This window comes from Pongo abelii, chromosome 2, assembly GCF_028885655.2.
Source record: "Pongo abelii isolate AG06213 chromosome 2, NHGRI_mPonAbe1-v2.0_pri, whole genome shotgun sequence".
Taxonomy (NCBI): Eukaryota; Metazoa; Chordata; class Mammalia; order Primates; family Hominidae; genus Pongo; species Pongo abelii.
Genome location: NC_085928.1, coordinates 110,477,831 through 110,497,930, shown reverse-complemented (window position 1 = coordinate 110,497,930; position 20,100 = coordinate 110,477,831). Strand labels below are relative to the sequence as shown.

At 44.9% G+C, this 20,100-nt stretch overlaps 1 long non-coding RNA gene across 3 annotated transcripts in view; it reads left to right on the top strand.

Moving 5' to 3' along the window:
- Window positions 1–531: 531 nt before the first annotated feature.
- The window catches only part of LOC129058271 (uncharacterized), a 124,080-nt gene continuing 104,511 nt past the window's right edge, over window positions 532–20,100 (top strand). The window contains exons 1-2 of one of the 3 annotated variants that reach the window (XR_008523337.2): window positions 532–1,182; window positions 5,261–5,320. This is a non-coding gene — a long non-coding RNA (uncharacterized LOC129058271). The remainder of the gene's footprint in view (window positions 1,183–5,260; window positions 5,321–20,100) is intronic. The other 2 variants (XR_008523336.2, XR_010139210.1) reach the window with 2 other exon arrangements.

The window sequence follows — 20,100 nt, the reverse complement described above, 5'->3', positions numbered from 1 at the left end:
AGAGCGCAACTCCGGGGGGCTGTCGCACAGCCCCATTCTCCCACACCAGAAAAGCAATGCTCGTTATGGATGATTAATAGCCGGGCTTCTCCTGACCATGCGGCGCGTCCCTGCCGGCACCACTTAGTTGTTTTAATTTGACCTTTATTAGCAACGTGCTCCCAGAGGCTGCGAATTGGATTCGCACCACGATAACCGCCCTCTCCCCTTCCACCCGGCCGGCTTCCTGGGAAGGATCGGGGACTGCAGCTCCCGCGACGCCTCCTCCTTCTGCGCAGGGAGCAGGCCTGAGTTCCTCCACGTAATGACCTGGAAGACCTCAGGCATCCTGGGGCCTGGTCGGAGGGTCTTCGGGCCCTGGAGCTGGGCGGTGTCTGCAGTGCACCGCCGTGAGTTTCCCTCGGGTACAATGTGCTGGTGTGCAGAGAGGAGGAAAGAAAAAAAAAAAAACCCAACACCACTCTTAAGTGGCACTGGCATCTATGAAGTGGCGGTGGTCTACACTGAGCGTGCCCTTGCCTGGAGGTGTAGGGGGCGGTTACTGCAGCCGAGGGGAGGGTACTGCGGCCAAGGGCAGGGCGGGAGGACAGTCAAGGCCGGCTGGCCGCGTGGGAGCCTTTCCTCTCCGGGTTCAGCGGCCGGAATCACCAGCACTGCGGCTAAAGGGGCTGGTAGGCTCTCCTGCACCCCGCGTGCTCCTCCGCCTTCTCTGTGTCCCCCGGCTTTTCCAGGAGGAAGATGGGGTGCCCATCGCGAATGGGGCGCGCCGGGCCGCCTGGCCGGGCGGTCACGTGTCCCCCCTCCCCCGCCACTGCGGCGGGAGTTCCAATCAGAGCGCGCCAGGGGGCTCCTCCCGGGCAGGAACCACCCGGCTCGGCGGCGGAGGGTGGGCCGCCGTCACCTGACCGCCCGCCCCCGCCCCCCGCGAGTAAGGGGCGGTGGTAGCGTCTGCTCGGTTACAAATGGCCCCTCCCGCCCGGCTCGCCCGCTCGCTCGGGCTCGGCGCGGACCCGCCTGGGCGTGCTCCTCCCGCCGGCTCCAGGCGTCCCACCGCCCTGCCCGGCGCCAGCCCGCGGTCCCAGCCACTCCTGAGGGCGCGCCGGGCACCCAGCGCGTAGGCTCGCCCACGGAGGTCGCCACGAAAGTCTGGACCGCCGAGGCGTGTGGCTCGTCTACCGGCAGGTGAGCGTGCACCGCGGGCGTGGGATACTGTGGGGACAGTGCGGGGGACGTGTGGGGTCCTCGGATGCGAACGCGAATCCGTGAGATGCCCAGGTCAAGTTTGCAGAGAGAGTCCGAGGTGTCTGTCTCCTTGGCCTCCTCTTGATGCTCCCTCGGGTTGGGGGCTCAGACCAAAGCTTCGATTTGGGGGAAGGGCTTCAGGACATTCTTGCCTTGAGATACTTGACAAAGGTTGAAAAGACACATCAGGTGGGAGCTTGTAGCTGCTGCTGATGGGGTGAGACAGGTGCAGTCGAGTGTGCATGCATATGTGTGTGGCTCCTGGGTAAGGGTCAGCTCGAGATGGGGAGAAGCCTCTGCGACGGATCATTCTGTCCCCAAGAGCCACTTAGATTCCGGAGAGTGAAATTGAGCGGCTCTGAGGTGGTCACTAGATGTTATGACAGCATACCAGTGACCCCCAGTATTTCTGATATGACTCTGTAGTAGCAGGAGTGCAGATGGTTCAGCACAGAGTGTGTGAGGTTTTAAGGCACCCAGAAAAGATTCCTTTTACCTTATAACTTCTTGACAGAAATTAGTATTAAAAGTGCTGAATCATGCAAAAAGATTAGGAAAATAATTTACTTAATGTTTTGGTAAAGTTTTCCAACGCTAATAATATCTGCATTTTTGGATCAATGCTTTAAATTTAAGATGTAGGCACTAGGTATTTAAAATCATATTTTAAGACTGTGCCCTTGGCTTTATGACTATCGGTTGCTTTTCTTTCTTTATGATTAGTTGTATCCATTCATTACTTCTTACCACTTTCACTACCCTAAAAACAAACAAAACCCCAGGAAAAAAAAACCCAAGACATGGGATTTTTATTTTTATTTTATTTATTTATTTATTTTTGGTGTGTTCATGATTGTAAAGGGAGTGGAGGTATCAGTCCTGGGAAATAAAAAAATCCTCCTCTGATGAATGCAGTGATGGCCAATTTGATCAATTTGATTTGTCATATGCCACTGAAGGGAATGTCAAGCTGATAACATGCAGACTGGAGAGAAAATGAAACAGGAGTTGCCCATTGAGGAAGACATAAGCCCTTATCCGATTGCACTCAGTGAAGGAGCTGGAGGGTAGTCCTTCCACATTGGAACCTGAGTCCTTGGTGGAGGTGCAGTTTTTGATGCAAGTTCTGAGGTCAGACACCATGTAACATAAAGATGAATTTTTTAAAAATCAGAGTCAGGATTAGTAAAATGGGTGTGTCCAGCGACAGCCTTTGCCCATTTACTCTTGGCTGCACTGTCTGAAATGCTCAGTGGCCTGCTGACTCATAAGGGAACAAGCATGGCTTAGCAAGATTGGATTTTACTTGTAGACTCTAAAGAACTGTACTTGTTAAAAAAAAAAAGATTTTTGAAAAAGCATCATCGGAGACATCCATAATAGAGAAGCTAGTCTCTCTTTCTCACATCTCTTCTTCCAGGAGGTTTCTCCCTGATTCCTCGACTTGTCACCTTTATTTCAATACCTGTCATCCATGCTTGTGCAAAGCACATTTGGTTTGACACAAAGGTTTTAATCTGAATCTTAACATGAGAAACAGTGGGACTCTTAGCAACATGATTATTTCAAAGGTATTTTTGAAGGATACTGAAAAACTGGAATATGAACGATTAATTGAGTTTTCTTTACAGCACAGACTCCCTTAACATTGCATGCAAGACCAGGGAGCCCCACCCTGTTTCTGAGCATCTGCATGAAAGACCAGGAAAGGAATTCGACAATTGCAGTGGTGCAGGGAGAGGCAGCTTCTAGGCTTGGGCATTACCTTTATTTAAATAATTACTAACAATTTTGGAGGGTAGGCTTTAATCCATAGGCAGGTCTTGAAAAGCACAGTGTTATTTCTTTTCACCTGTCAGCTTGTTAAAATGTCCATTTAACTTTGAGAGGTTGATTTTGATAGAAAAGGGATACAGATCGAGAGCTTCCAAATTTTAAGATCCTAGGGCTAAAAGGCGTGATTGATTGGAAGGACACATATTAAAGCATACAGTGAAGCCAAAAAGTTATTTTTGCTTTGATATTCTTAATAAATTTTTTTTTATAAAACTAAGTTCTTTAGAAAGAGGGGGGCTCCTTTTTAGGCAGTGAATGGAAAAAATCAGCTTGTGCGATAGACCAGCACCTGGCCTCTCAGTTTGAACAGAGATGCATAATTGGAGCAAGAAACAGATGAATGAGCTTACCTTTTACTGCTTGGTCCTTCAAACAGAACCCAGTCATTTCACATCAGATTAGAGGAAGGCCATTTCTACAACAAGACAAGGAGATTTCAAATCTTGTTTCAAATCTATGGGAAAGAAAATGTTTTGAGCTGCTCTGAAGAAAGAGGCATTATAAATTTACAGTTTATTATTATAGTTAGGTTTATCCGCATCATCTACTGCAGATAGCGGGTCTGACCAAGAAGAAAAGAGATACAAAGACTTTTTTTCTTTCCTTTTTTTAAGACAAAATTTTCAAAAGGATCCCTACTTGGTTACCTTCCATTTTTTAAGGTAAATATATCATTTACGGAAGAGAAAATGATACGTTTTCCCTTGATGGCTAGAGTGAATTAATGCACTTTCAGACCTGAATGTCGTGACCAGTTAGCAGTATCTCAACAGTTCTTCCAGTCTAACGTGATACTCTAGGTTAAAATCGCAGGTTCTGTTCTGAACTCATAATCTTAAGCTGCTGAAACTACCTTCTGCTTTTTTCCTGTTTTTTTTTTCTTATATTATCTTTCCCCTCTTTTAAATCCACAAACTATACCTACAAATCCTAGCACCTAGAAGGCTTTGAGAGTCACCAGGAACACACAATCAGGTAAATTGTCTGTAATTGCGGGTCATTCTAAAATCAAAATAGATTTCAGCAGCGGCTTCAGGAATCAAATTGGTCAGAAGTCTCTGGTGCTTTGCTCAGATGCCGGCGCCCTAGCAGCCTGCTTTCAAAGAGGGTCTTTTCCTAAGATATGCAGTGATTATTTTGTGGAAATTAGCTCTACCCACTTGCACAGTTAATTGCAGTATGAGAAGGTTCCAGAACAGTACCTCCTTGAGTTCGACAGTAAATATGCACACATCATTGTATGACGAGCATTCCAGAACACCCACCTCCCAGCGAAGTAAATATGCTGGCTGAATAAACACCTGGGCTGCTTTAGCTCACAAATGGCAACAAGTCTCATGTTTTACCACAAATGTACACTAAGCCTTTTTAGGACACTGCAGAGCCTTGTAGCATGGAAAGGGGCATCTGATGTCTGATTTCTTGTAGAGCTGGCCTCCAAGAATCTCTTTTTCCATTTGAAGATGTCAGGTTATGCGTGTTTTGTGAGGAATTTGAAGCAAATTGTTTGCTCATCCACTTATTACGGGGAATTGTAGTTAGTAATATCTTTGGCGTTAAGTATTTAAAAATTAATGATATTTTTGGGTGTGTGAGTGTTGGATTGAGGCAATAGAGAATATCCTTTAGAAAAACCATTTGGAAATTGCTGCTCCTTTAAAATTATGTGACATTAAACACTTGTACATGCATCTCTGCAAAATTCAAGAAATGTGCTTTGGTGTGCGCATTGTGCCACATACACATGCATCCTACACAAACTGGAATTGCTATTTAGGACTGTTAAACTCTTCATTTTGAGGAGACTTAACTTGGGTAGTGGGGAGGGTTTTTATTTGTTTCTTTCCTGGTAGAAGTGGGCTCTGAATCTGTTGTGCTTAGGTATCTTAGTAGGTAGGACCACCAAGAAAAGACAGTGAATGAATAGTTCTTATAAGTAGATAAAGTACATTTTATTTTATTTTATTTTATTTTTTTGCAGTGTGTCATCGTTTAGGTTGCTAATTTAAAAGTATTCTGGCTCTGGATTTTAGAACTAAAAATATCATGAGAAATAGTTTTCGTTCAGATGTAGCTCAATATACATCTCTCCCTTGTTCAAATTACTATGTATCCTCTTTGCTTCTCATGGAATTTGGAAACTATCCCGACTGCTAATGATCTAAACATTTTGGTCTTACAGGTGTTCTTTTGATCACAATGGATAGTGACTCTTCTCTTCTGCCTGAGAGTGGTTCAAAATGTAAGTTCAGTAAACTAAATAATTAAATATTAATAATTCTGAACATCTGTGCAGAGCAGTTCTTCCTATTTTCATTCCTTCTGCCTAAGGACTCTAGCTTCATAAATAAGAATCTAGAAGGAAGTGCTATACCCTTGAGTAGGGGGTGGGGGGAGCCTAACCTAGATGAACGTTTATTCACTACCCAGCAGTGTAACTTTATATGACTGCAATCACAGCCATTGATTCCTGCGCATCCCCACTGCCCCCATGTTATTTTCATGGTAATAGAATACGAACCTTTGGTGCTTGGGTAATGCTGAATTGACACTTCCCCAGATGTCATACGTTTCTGTGTGGCCCTGCCTGTTCTAATCTTCTCTTGGTTCAAGCAGATGGCTTCTGATATGTAGAAACATCCAGGCCCAGAAACAGAGGTTTTTGTTTTGTTTTGTTTTGTTTTGTTTTTGGGGTGGGGGTGGCCAGATGAAATCCTATGGCTACTGTCAAGCTACCTTTCTTACCGAATGTACATTAATCAAAATGCTATAACCCAGCTGATGACGTTTAGGCTGTTAGGATCTGGTACACGTAAATTATAAAATGGAAAGTGTTAAAGTGTATGGGAAGCCATTGCTGTTTCACACAGAGTTTGAATGGTGAGGGATTTTACAGATTTCCCAGGGCTGGATCCACCTTTTCCATTTGAAGGATATCAAGTACTTCCAAGTATGGCTGTTTAAAGAGTGAACTCTCAGTCTCTGAAAGGAACCTAGTGCTGATTTGGACCCCTCCCTACCTCTTTAGAAATCTCAACATGTGATTTAAGATATTTTTGAGAACTTCTTAGGCATTCGATGCATTTCATCAGTGGTCAGGCTATAGAAAGCTGATTTTTATTAGGAAAAATATCTCTTCTACCTTCTCTTATCCCTTGTTTTTCTGCCTTCCTGTCTGTGCTCCCTTTCCCAAAACATAGATTTTCATGTAATTCAGTTCACTAAATATCACTTCCATTTTTGCTTCTCTGCAGAGTTTATTGATAGAGCTGCTGATAAACTTTCAGCGCAAATAGTATATTGATCACTTGAAATCTCATTTGAGCTTGACTGAATATACATAATGGGGTGTCAATCGGGGAAAAATCTCATAATAAATGGCAGGTGACTTATATTCATGAGAAAAAAAAAAGTCTTGGGCCGCACACAAAATACCATGTTTACTGTAGCATGACAGACTGATTTTGCTTGTCTCCATCATATTCATCTGGTGGGTGCTTAATAGCAAAGGCAAGGTTAGAATACCAAGATCCTGGAAACTTTCTTTGTTTATGTGGGAAGCATTTTTGTACACTCTCTACAGTATAAGCATCTTCTAGAACTACAGCCAGCAAGAAAGATCTTTTCTACCTGAGAAATTCAGAAATTGCAAACAAATCTGTTTAAGTTGGTGTGTATTTAAAATCAGCTACTGATTTATGCAGTCCATATTTTTTAAATTTTTACCATGTGTGTATCAGTGCATACACTCACTGTATGCAAATATCATTTTCAGTGTGTATATGGGAGAGCACAGTATATTTAGAGAAAAGTCTGCTTTACATAAATTATTTTTAAGAACAACTGAGCAGAGGAGTAGCCATGCGTTAGGAAAGCCAAATCTTTTTTTCTTTTTTTAAGTTTCCCATTGAATGATAAGGAATTTCTCTTTTAAAGTTTTATATGTAATTCTTTAAAATCAATTTTCCTGATGGAGCAGTCATTATGATGGTAGATATGTCTGGGAAAGTGATATTTTGCGTTACTTTATACAGCTGACTTGATAGCTGACTTCGTTGTGGCTGATTGTTTGGAAACATGGGGGTATCTATCATATTAGCTGTAACCCTGCTTCATGCCAGGACAGTATGGGGTACATCATGTTTTTCCCAGTCTGCTAGGTGGGGTACAACTCAACTTCCATCAGGAATTCTTCATCTCCTGTAAATGAATGAAATCAACTGGCTCTTTGCTAACAGGGTTCTAATTTTCTTTTTTTCATAGTAAAAAAAATTAATAATAATCGTACCCTGGACAAATGTCTCCTTCAGTCCTTGTGCAATATCTCAAGATTTTAAAAAGTGTTTTATGTCAGAGTTTTCACTTTTTTAGCCTCAGGTCAAATATGATAGCCAGAGGAATCTGCTTACCACAGAGAGTATGCAAAATAGGATAAGTGACATTATTAAGATATAAAAGACATGACATCAAGCCCTGATCATACATACTGTTTTTCCATAGCAAGGTTTTTTGCCGTTTTCATCTATTTTACTGAAATGCTTCCAATTTGCTTTTTAAGGTTTTTTATTAGCAGTCAGAGAGAATGTAAATATGCTGAGATATGGGATTCTCTGAGAACTAACCAGTTGCAGAGGTTTAACAATATATAATTACACGAGTGCTACGTATTTTAATAATATCTTCTAGAAGTAAAATCTTATATCCATATATTTCCTTATATATGTACCAATAGTTCTGTACCAATTAGAAACTGTTTGTAGTATGTGGCTTTTTGCACGAAGAGGCAATCAAATTTGATAGCTTAAGCTTGGGAAATTATGCTTTTGAGATTTAAGCAGAAGCTAGGTGATACAAGAACTTTAAACTCAGGAATTAGCTGTTTGAATATGCTTCATTAATTTTAACCTACAGAGAAATGTATGTCTGCAAATGTTAAAACTGGGACTTATTGGATGTCACCAATAAATGGGAAAAATTAAATCCCAGGGAAAAGAAAATTGGAAAGAAAAAATTTCCAGAGAAATTTGAATCTGAAAACTGCATTTATAGGCCTTGCTGTTGTCTTAAATTTTGAATAGTTTTACTAATTTATTTTGATTAACTGAAAGGAGAAAGAGTAATACGAACCAAGAAGTTACATGAACTATTTTCTGTTGAAAAGATATTAACATCTTTTGGAAATACCATATCCAGCTTGGTAATATAAATACTCAGTTTTAATAGATTGCCTTCTCACCACTCCTTAACATCTTACAGTGAGAATTTTTTTTTTCCTGGAGACAGAGTCTCATTCTGTCGCCCCGGCTGGAGTTCAGCGGTGTGATCTTGGCTCACTGCAACCTACGCCTCCTGGGTTCAAGCAATTCTCGTGCCTCAGCCTCCTGAGTAGCTGGGACTACAGGCATGTGCCACCAGGCCAGCCAATTTTTGTATTTTTAGTAGAGATGGGGTTTTGCCATGTTGATCAGGCTGGGCTCGAACTTCTGGCCTTGAACTCCTGGCCTCAGGCGATCCACTCGCCTTGGCTGGGATTACAGGCATGAGCCACTATGCACAGCCCTTACAGTGAGAAAATTTAAAGACAAGTAGAACAAGTTAAAGTACATATCTTTTATATATATCTTATCAGTAGAATTAAAAACAACATCCATATACTCGCCAGGTTCTTGGTAAGACTTTTAAATCACTTAAAAAATATTAAGCATAAATTTGGAAAATAGAGTTGAATTTATAGCTATTTCACAGAAATGGACATTACATTAAATAATTCCTAGGGTTTGATTTTTATATATGCCAAAGCAAAACTAGGAAATGACTGGAACTCCTGTATTTTTGGGTTTTTTGCAACTGCTGTCATTTTCAGAAACCAAAGAGTCAGAGCTCTCTTCCACTAGATGCAGCGTATTTAAAGTTATGTTCATTTAATACAAGCACAGCAGTGGAACTACTTTTTCTTCCAACAGTGATTTAAATAAGAACTAGGTGATGCCATGGATTAAGGATAATAGGCTTTTAAAAAATTGTGTTGTTTTTCACTTTAATGAAAAACATCTGGGTAAAGAAAAATCGCAATGAACTAATTCAGTTATTAGCAAAGTAGTAATTTGGTATATATTACTTTTAATAGTTTAGCTTTATATTTAATATAAAGTTTATATTCAGGTTTAATTGCTTGCTAAGACAAAATCAACAAGATGAGTTGCTTACGCCCTGTTATATTAAGTTAGTTTCACTAAGGGAAATATTATAACTCAGAAAAAACCTTTAGTGCACCTCCATGTGCATTTTAAGAATATATATCCTCTAAAAGAGGAGAATAACTTAGGGGTCATGGCCAGCCAGGTAACTTATTAGGTTATGTTTATTGATTATATTAATATACATATTACACATATACATATATAAGTATAACATACTTATCCCAAGTATATTGTAATGTTATATTTAACTGTACTTAAATGTATATGCCATTTCAAATTAGCCTAAACCATTCTTGTTTCACTAGAAAACCAATGCTTAGATGTGATCTCATGCCCTATGACATTAAAGAAGACAGGCTTGACTATTTCCCCTGCTTAGTTTTTGTTTGACATACATGCTGTGGCAAAAGTTATTTTCTTAATGATAGGCAGATCCGCCATGATTGTGTAGGAATTTGGTGGAAAAGTAATGGGTGGCAGTTTTTTGTTGGTTTTGGTTTTGGGGTGTGCATGTGAGTACATTTGAAGGAGCGAAATTCTAATTTTTAAAAATCAGAAAATCCAGTGGAAACAGTTGATCCTATTTTCCAGTTCAATTTCTTTCTCCACCTTGCTGTGGTCTTGGCCCCCTTCAGATTGTGCTTTGGTCACACTGACATGTGACAACTGGACATGCAAACCCAGTGTCTGACGGACCTGATTTTGTTTCATCCAAGCAGAGGGGGTGCCCATTCTATGAATTCTGTCCCCGAGGATTTGAATAGCCAGTGTTATTTTCCATTAAGGTAGCTACACTCTCTTCATAATTACCGTTTTGTTGGTATGCTCTTGTTATACCACTGCAGACACTTGTGCTTTTTCACAAGTTCTTCAAAACCATTTCTCTCTTAGTAAAAACAAAAGATTGCAGAATTCAAAATAAGGCTTAAAAATATGAAACCTACTACAGAGCCACATTGTCAGACTCTCTCACTCTAATATAACCCCTGGAAATAATTTTTGGGAGCATGAAATTTAAGCTCAGCAGAAGCTCTAGCTACATCATGAAGGCTCTAGCCTTCATTAAACCCCTTAGGAGATGTTCCTTAGCCCAGTATTTATAGAGCGGGGATGTTGGGCTGCTGTTTCTTTTTCTTTGGAGATATTAGTAAATGCAGGAAAATCTGTTATATTCAAGCAGCTCCTTTCTTTCTTTCTTTTTCTTTCTTTCTTTCTTTCCGTCTATCTTTTTCTTTCTTTTCTTTCTGTCTTTTTCTTTTCTTCCTCATCTTCCTCCTCTTTCTTCCTCCTCCTCCTCCTTCACTTCTTTTCTTTTCTTTTTTTTTTTTTTTGGTAATAGCCCAGGGATGCCACTAATGGTGGCCACAATTACTAAATATTCTTAATTTTTCTAGATCTAAACATGAGGCTGACAAGGTTCCTTATAGAGCCTGTATCTTGAACACCATTGTCCAATGGAGTTTTTTGCACAATGGAATTTTCTTCACCTTCTGCAGTGAAGAAAACATTCTGTATCTCTGCTCTCCAATGAGTGCCACTAGCCACTTTTAGCTGCTGAGCACTTGAAATGTGGCCAGTGTGATTGAGAAAATGAATTTCTTTATCTTATTTAATTTTAATTAAAATTTAAACTTAAAAAGTCACACATATCCAGTGGCTCTACTGTGTTGGATAGGGTAGCCTTAGAAAATCACGAAAATGAGTCACTTTGCTCTGAAGTCCTCTTTGTGGACTGTGTAAGCCATGGCAGCACATACTCCAGAAATTGGAGACTGGTCAGTGCTGACCATGGTGTGCTCTCAACCTGGTGGGCACTGCACAGCTGCCCTGCAAATCATGGTGGTTCTTGTTGGATTTTTGCATTTACATTTTTTTTTTTTTTTGAGACGGAGTCTTGCCCTGTCACCCAGACTGGAGTGCAATGGCATGATCTTGGCTCACTGCAACCTCCGCCTCCTGGGTTCAAGCGATTCTCTTGCCTCAGCCTCCTGAGTAGCTGGGACTACAGGTGCACGCCACCACACCCGGCTAATTTTTGTATTTTTAGTAGAGATGGGGTTTCACCATATTGGCCAGGATGGTCTCGATCTCTTGACCTCGTGATCCGCCCGCCTCAGCGTCCCAAAGTGCTGGGATTACAGGCATGTGCCACCACGCCCAGCCACATTTTTAAATAGAACTGAATCCTCCTAGTCTGGACACAGTGCAATTGTGCAAGCACAATTGTTGCTGCTCTCAGACTCAGTCCCCTGTTGGACAGTCTCAGTTGTCCCAGAGCCTCTCCAGGTCTTGACTAGTTTGTCTGGCTTTGAGGGCACATCCAAAGTGCTTGTAGAGTTGTGGCTTTGGGAGAAGGAGTTTAGGGACAAAAGTCTGGATTTGCCTTTCCAGAGAAGTACCCACTACTGTTTTATCTTCTCTTTGTCACCATGTACCTTGGTGTCACACACAGTAAAACTTTGCCATCTGACTTGCATTTCGACCCCTGTGTTTGAAAGAAATTTACCTTGAGTGTGTTTAAAAAGCAAGTACTACTAACCTCAGTCGAGCAAGACCAGTTAAGAAGTTTGACAATTCATTTACCCACAGACATTGATCTCTCACTCAAACTAGGTAAATCTTTCCTCATAAATTATAGTGAGTCTTCCAACTTCAAATTGACCAGGAAGCTTTCAGAGCCTGTTGAGGAACACAAGAGTCCCCAGGTGAGCATTTCTTCCGCTCGCACCATTGTAGGACCTTAAAAATGGGTGTGTAGGGAGGAGAAGACAGTGAAAGATGCCTTGCAGCTGTGACCATTCCCTTTGTCCTGCCCAGGGTGACCCCATGCTGCTTTACACACACAGGAGCCTGAGACCTGTGTGGGGAGAGACACTGAACTAGGGGTCTGAGGGGGGAAAGGCAGGTCACTGTCCTCCAGAGGCCCACAGCCTACGCCCCACCATTTTCCCCCTAGAACCAGGATCTTCCAAACTAGTCATGCCTCAGAATCACCCAGGAGATACTTTAGGAAAAAAAAAAAGTATTATTAAACAAATTCCTGTCCCTACCTCCATTTGTAGAATTAAAACATTAACATTTCTCTCAGTCCTCTGAAATCTGTCTTTATGGTTATGATGATATTTGGGCTTTTCCAACATGCTGATGTCAGGGTACCACCCTAGACTGACTCAGTCTCAGGGAAGGACCTAAACACTGATGGATGTTGAAGTCCCCTAGGTATCATTTTTGTTTGATTTTTTTTTGTTTTTTGTTTTTTGAGACAGGGTCTCGCCCTGTCACCTGGGCTGCAATATAGTTGTGCGATCACAGATCACTGCAGCCTTGATCTCCCAAGCTCAGGCGACCCTCCCTCACCCTCCCAAGTAGCTGGGACTACAGGCATATGTCAACACGCCTGGCTGATTTTTTAATATTTTGTAGAAATGGGGACCCACTATGTTGCCCAGGCTGGTCTCGAACTTCTGGGCTCAAGTGATCCTCCCTCCTTGGCCTCCCAAAGTGTTGGGATTACAGGTATGAGCCACCATGCCCCGCCCCCCAGGTACTTCTGATGCAGCCTGCATCTGGCTATATCAACAGAGGGGTTTTAGGGTATGCAATGAGGGTTAGGCTGGGATGTCCACTGCCCCACCCTCCTCACTTGTACGCATTTGCTGTGTAACCGCTATGCATCGGCCCTCCTGGGCATGGTGCTCTTTTTCAGTCCCTAGCTGGTCCCATGCTTCTTCCTTGCCTCCTTTGCAGCCTCACCACTTCTGCTCTGCCCCCTGGGCAAATGACCCTGAGGCCTGTGTCCAGCAGTGACCCCTCCAGATCCAGCTCTGCAGTTCCCACTGGGCATTTCCATCAGCACAGGTGAACCTGAGTCAGTCCCCCTGCCATGCTTCTCCCTGTGAGTTGGGGTACAAATCTCAGTGTTACTCTGCTGTTCTTCCTCCCACAGTCCAGTTTGGTCCTGAGTCCTGCCACCTCCACCCCCGTGGTCCCCTGCAATGCCTGGCTTCTCTGGTCACTCTGATGCTGGCCTCATTGAGGCCTGCACCGTCTCGTACATGGGCTGTTTCACAATGCTCTCAGTTGGCTTCTGCCTCCTCAGATTGTGTCTTTGTCCAGTCATCCTTCCCCAGCTGCTGAAGCACAGGTTGGCTCACAGAACGTGTGCCACTGAAAATGTGGGAGGGCTTCTTGGTGAAGACAGGACAGTGCACATCTCCCCCATCTGCCCACACCTGCCTTCCCAGCTGCCACGTCCTCCTGCCACACTGGGCCTACTCGCTGGGCCCTCTGCACTCTATATCCTGGGCCTCACCACGTGGTCTGGCTGCCCATCTGCCTTCCTCCTCTGGTTTGCTGATCTGTCTCTCCCTTCAGTTCTGGTTTATAGGTCACCCTACAAGCTTCCTCTAATGGCTTTGGCCAAACCTCTCATTCCCCAGGTGTCCCCACCTTCTGCACCTCTAGTCTTTAGACCTTTTTTTTCATCTTTCCTGGCTCATGTGCGGGTGCTCACAGGGGCAGCTCCCACTCCAATTCTCCTGCAGGCCAGAATCACAGTCGGCCCCTCCCATGTGCAGGCCTTTGCACAAGCTCTCTGGGCACCACATGCTCTCACAGAGGCCGCCTATGGCATGTTTTTTGGGTGCTCCTGACCAGATGCCCTGGACAGTGCCAGAGGCCTTTGGATTTTCTGAGTGTGAGTGGGTGGAGCCTTCCTCTCGGGCCCCCAGCCTACTGCTGCTGCTCCTCTCACTGGCCTTGCCCAATACCCACACATGTGCACATGCACACATGCATCCTCCCCGGTGAGCTCTGTCCTTCCTGCTGTCACCTCTTCCCTCCCTCACCCACACCTGCATTCTCAGAACAGCCTCCCAGTGCCTTGGTGATACTTTTGGAAAACAATTTCCTCCTCCATCTCTTTCTTCTATGGGGGAATGATAACTTTGAGACACGGCTGGTAAGTATCTGCACTGGAGGGGGAAAGGATGCCAGTAACTATCCCCCATCGTCTCCCCATCTCCACTGTCTCCAGTGCAGCCAACCTGCCTGGACGCCTCATGAAGTGCAATCCAGCTAGTCTAGCGTCTCAAGTTTCAGCCGTCCTGGCTGTACCCTGTGAGCCCCTTTCTTGGGCTGCTGCTTTGAAGGTGGCCTCTAACAGCTAAACCACACCCTCAAAGCCATCCCCCCCTTCCCGGGAGATCCCTCAGGGAATATGGGAGGACAAGGCCCCTGCTCTAGACAAGTATGGGGAGACAGAGGCCATGGCCTTTGCTCTCCTGTTTCCTTGGGGAGAAAGGGTGGGCACCAGTTGGCAGAGGAGCCCTTGAGGAAGTTGACCCAGAGTGCTGAGGGCCAGGATGGAGCAGCTTCCAAAGCTCGATCTTGGTGACAGAGGAGGAGGAAGGCATTAGAGGCTGAGAGACCCCTATGTGGATGTGTGCAGAGGTCTGAGGGAGGGTGCGAAGGCAGGGCTTATTCAAGGAACTGCAAGAATGTCAAGCATTTTAGTGTGGGGTAGAAATGGAGAGAAGGCAGGCAGAGACCAGAGTGCTGGTGCTTGGGCCTGCCTTGCCCTGCACAGACTCTTCAACTCTATCCTCAGCGCTGCAGTCCCCAGCTGGGCTGCCTTCAGCTGCCATCCTCATTCTGCCTCTGTCTGGGAACTTTCTTCGCTTGCTGTCCCTACGCACACACTTCAGGCTGGCTGGGCCGGGGCATGGCTCCTCCATGGTTTTCATTGGCAGCCTGTGCTGCAGGTCCTGAAGTCAGGTGTGGGGACTGCTGAGGCTCATCCCTGCAGGGCTGGCACACTGACAGGCTTTCCCATCATCTGTCAGCCTCGAGTGAGAAGGGAGAACTAATCCCATAGGGAAACAACAGCAAAGCCCCAATGGACTGTGACCATGAGGATGAGCAGTAGCTTGTCCAAACTTGTCCCTCGGCCAAGAGACCCTTTGGCAGCTTTGGGAGGAAGAGCATGGCCGGTCTCCCTTCCCCAGGGGCTGCCGCAGCCCCTTGCAGTTCCAGGAGCACACCGGGCCCTGGACTGAACAAACTGCCTTCCCAGGCCCTGTTTCTTGGCAGCCCCGTGGGCCCCAAAGCCTGACAGGAGGTGGGTGACTGTGGGTGGCCCGCCTGTGAGCACCTCCTCACAAACATGGCCGGCACCTCCCGGAAGAACAACTCTTCTCCGCTTTGCTCTCAGTTTCTGGGCTGACAATTAGGCTACTGAAAAAGGACAATTCACAACAGGCCCACACAGAGAAGGCCTTTCATGTGCAAGAATGGCCCCGTCGTCCACATTAGCACCATTATGTCTTTATTTATAGGAGGTACTGTACTTGAGAATGGTCAGGCAGCATTGCTTTAAGAAGGGTGTTTGGTCATTCGATTTGAAGCACACTGAGAGGATTCATTGTCCCCAGGCTGCACAGGGCCCGGCCGAGCAGCCTGGGGTTCGGTCCAAGTGTGCTGAGTGGGTGGTGGAGCTGACAGGGCCTGCAGGGTTGCTCTGGCTGGCAGAGCCTCCGTGGTTGAGTCCGTGGGTGGCAGGGTGGGGGGAGGCGAGGAAGCTGTCTCATGGTGGTAGGCCTGTGACAGGCCCAGCCCAGCCTGAGATCCCTTTACAGAATGACACAGCAGTTCGTACGGGCAGTGGGGAGCCATTCTCACCGACTCACGCAAATCCAAGAGAAGCCTGGGTTCATTAATGATTTAAGGTTTTACAGTATTGGAAATGGCAACCCCACATGGGAAGGACCCTGGGTTTTTGTAACCCTGGCTGTTGGCATGAATGCTCCATCAACCCAGGAGGACTTCCCACAAACACTCTCTGAACTTCTCACACAGACACCTTGACCTGAAGAAATTGTCTTCAGAGAGACCTGGTGTGGTTTTGGAGAGAGTGCGACCTGCAGCAGGAGCCTTCATTCATGTGGTCCCATCTACCCGTCAACCCCGCCCTGCTCCACCACCTCAGGTCACTTCTTCCGGCCTCCTTGGTCTGCAGTCCCTGCTGTGTTCCAAGGCACCAGAAGGCATGCAGAGGATGGTCAGAGTCTGGAGTCCCCTTCAGTTGAGGATCACACCCTGCAGCTGGCTCAGGCTCTAGGGATATCATTTGGATTGGGAATGCCCGGGTGTGGGCTCTCCATTCCTCCTACTGGCTGATGGAGCACTCAAGCCTACATTCAGGGTTACAGAAAACCATCATCCTTCCCATGTGGGGCTCTTGTTTCTAATACTGTAACCTTAAATCATTAATGAACCCAAGCTTTTCTTGGAATGTGTGAAGTCGGTGAGAACAGCTTCCCACTGTCCAGATGGGCTGCTGTGTCATTCTGCAAAGGGTTCTCAGTCTAGGACGGGGCTGTCACAGACCTGGTCTCTAAGCATCATGATCTAGGACATTAAGAGGATTGTTGGCCTCTCCACCCCTACTATTTGTTATTACTGCTGCTACTAACTATCACTTTGTTGCATTTCCCGAGCTCAGCACTTGACTTGGATGTTTTCATTTTATCTTCATAACCACCTATGCATTTAGGTACTGTTACCACCATGTTGTAGATTAAGAAACTGGCTCAGAGAGGGCAAGCCAATAGCTCAAGGTCATACATCTAGAAAGAGATAGAGCCAGGCCATGTTGCCTTGGAGGCCCAGACTCGAAGCTGCCTCAGCCCCGGCTTCTGGGTCCTTCTCACTGCCTCTTTCAGGTGTTTCTGAGTCATGAGCCATGGAAGAAAAAAAAGAAGGAACAAATCACAGGCTCGGGTATGCTCCAGGGGCCTCATTTTCTAGCTGCCTCCTCCCAGCTGGGCCTCCAGGCTTCCGTAATTCTGTAATATGGCTCCCTAGGGCCCACTTTCCTTTGCCTCCCTACATATCAGTAAGTCATTTCCTTAACTTTTTTTTTCCTTAGGGTTTTTATCCCTATTAGAAGAAAAAGTTTCCTTCACAGCGATTTGTGTCTGCCTCTGCAGATCATTTTTAAAAGTGTTTCAGAGACTTTCAGAATTATTTTTGTTTGAATATTAGACTTCTATCTCTGCAAAATGTATAACCATATGCTGTCAACCCTGGATATTGGCTTTGGTAGAGTAGCCACCCTGAATTTTTTAACCTAGATGTTAATCAAGCATTCTGTCTCAGGACAACACAAAGCTTAACTGGAGAAATGCTGAGAGAATAGGGAACAGGTTTAGGCTCAGGGATACACAATATCTGTCATCCCAGTTACCTCCATAAACCCACGTTAGTAAGAAGTGAAACCGAGGCAGATGGGCACAGGCTTCAGGGGAGGAAGAGAAGGGAGGCAGGACAAGTGGCTGAAACCTTCAACACAGGGCTGAGCCCTCAGGCCTGTTTATGAGAGTGGTGGAGCGCAGGCTTGGATGCAGATGGCCTGGGTTCCCATCCTGGCTGTGCCACTTGCTCACTGCTGTGTACCTTTGAGCAAGTAAGTTGACCTCTCTGTGCATTGGTTTTTGAATCTGTAAAGCAACAGTACCGTCTTGCAGGCTAGTTTTGAGGACTGAATGAGTGGATGTACACAGTACCCTGAGAAAAGTGCCTGGCACATGTTAGATGCTCAGTGTTGCTGGAAACAAGAGACTGGTTTCAGAACAAATGGCTGGGGCTGTTTTTCATCCAGTGAATAACAGTAGTAATTCCTCTGTTTTATATAGGCAGAGAGGGTTGACAGGTCTGGTGAGGTGCCCAACTAATATCAGAAAAGGTCCTTTCCAGCCACATCACAGGATTCAGGGAGATTATGTGATTTATTGTTTATTTAATTTATTTATGCCATGCTGAGTTCCATGCAGGGTCTGAGCTGTCTTCCGTCTGCTTTCTCTCCATGTTCTGTTGCTTCTTGGTGAATGAGATTAGGGCAGGAATTGGCCCCAGTTCTGGAAGCTGGACTGGTCCTGTCAGAGCGATCCCATTCTTTGTGTGTTTTGCCTGTACTTGATGCATTGCTGTTGCCTTTGATTCCCTCTGCCTGGCGGGGGTGAGGGGTAGGGGGAGGGATTTGTCCACCTGCCATTGTGTATATCTGTGTCTTTTTGAAAGCACCTGCTAACATGACTCTTTTTTTCTTTTAAGAAAGCCTCTCTTGTGCTGAAAAACTAAGGCCTTATCCAGTGGCAAAGTCCTCTGTAGGCCAGCCCAGTAGTGACAGCCGAGTCAGGTTATTACAGGCATTTCTGCCACATCTAAATTCCACAAAGAAGACATCAGATGGTGGCCTGAGGGTGCGTGTCATTGTATACAACAAGGGATGTGGTTTAAGGACCTCATCCACCCCTCCCTGCCCCAGCTGCTGCCTTGTGGGACATTCTTATCCTCATGGTGGCCAGGATGTGGGTACATTTCAGGGGACTGAAAATCTCTCCGGTAGTTGCCAGGCACCAGGAACCCCAGGCAGCCAGTGTGTAAGCCCAACCCTGCTGTCATCCCTGGCTCCTTCATTTCCCTCCCGCCCACATCCACTCTTTCTCCAGAGTCACCATCCAAGCACAAGATGATCCCATGCTGGTCATTCAGTGCTCCAAACTCCTGAGGGAGAACACCCTGAAATCGGTAGGCATCATGTTGGACTGGGACAGTAACTTGCTGGGTCACCTCCTTCCTGTCACTTTGCCTCTTCTGCAAAATAGAATTGCCACCCACCATCCTCACTGTAGTGCCACAAATGTCAAGTTTATGTAAATGCAAACTGCATTCAGGTCTATTCTGTTTTCCTTTCAAACACAGATACTTTAATGGCTTAAACCACTCCGACCCTGTAACTCTACAGAGTAGCGTTAGTTTTTTATAATTATCATCTTGTGACTGCTCATGAGAGACTCACAAAGCACTTGTGGTCCAACTGGACTGCCTCCATAACATTAGGATCACACACAGGCTATAACGATTAGTGCCAAGGCCAAGAAAATGAGCATCCAATGACATCTGGACCAGGAGGAAAGCACAGGGTACTGGGCTGGAAGATGAGCTGTCCCAAGTGGCCCACTCCACCCAAGGGATGCCCTCCAGTTGATAGTCCCAGGCCTCCCCCCAGATAGTTGATTGCTCTTGCTCTCCATCCCAAAATCCCTGCCCAAGTTCATCATAAAGTGAATGGACCGACTCCTGTGCAGGGTGGAGTGATTCTATCTTAGTCTCTTTGTTTTAAGATTATGGACCAATGCTCCAGGAACTTTATATCTTGTACTGTTGGGTGAAAAATAAAGAGGAGAACTCTAGCTCAGGGGCCATTAGCCAGTACCAAGAAGGAAAATGGAGCTTGTCGTGCAGTCAGGTGAACAAGACAGTGATTTTGGTCTGAGTAGAACCACATGCAGTTGAGACGAAAAGCTCAAAATGTTTAAACAGCTGTAAATCCTATGAGCAGTGAAAATGTCCCCAACATCCTAGGAGGTTTGTTTTTGTTGTTGTTTAAACTGTAATCACTACAATAAACATTTTTCTATAGAGGATGAAAAATCTAAATTTGAACACTGTTGTCTGTATTCTATGTAATGGCTATGAGAATGGTGAAATTTTTGTTTTCTCTTAGGAATGGGAAATTCATCTATATTCCCCTTAAATTTTAAAAAATATATTAAAGAGGAAATTGTTTGTGTTCTCCTTATGAATAGTAACCTAGTAGAAATTATTTTTCCTGTTAAAAATTATTAACATGAGATGTGGTAAAGTGTTTTCTTTTTTTCCTCCCACCAAGATGAACTTTTCCATATTTAAAATGGCATCTCAAGACAGTTGAGGAGTGATTTTGTACTAGAAATAAGGGATGACCGCATAGTCCTACCTG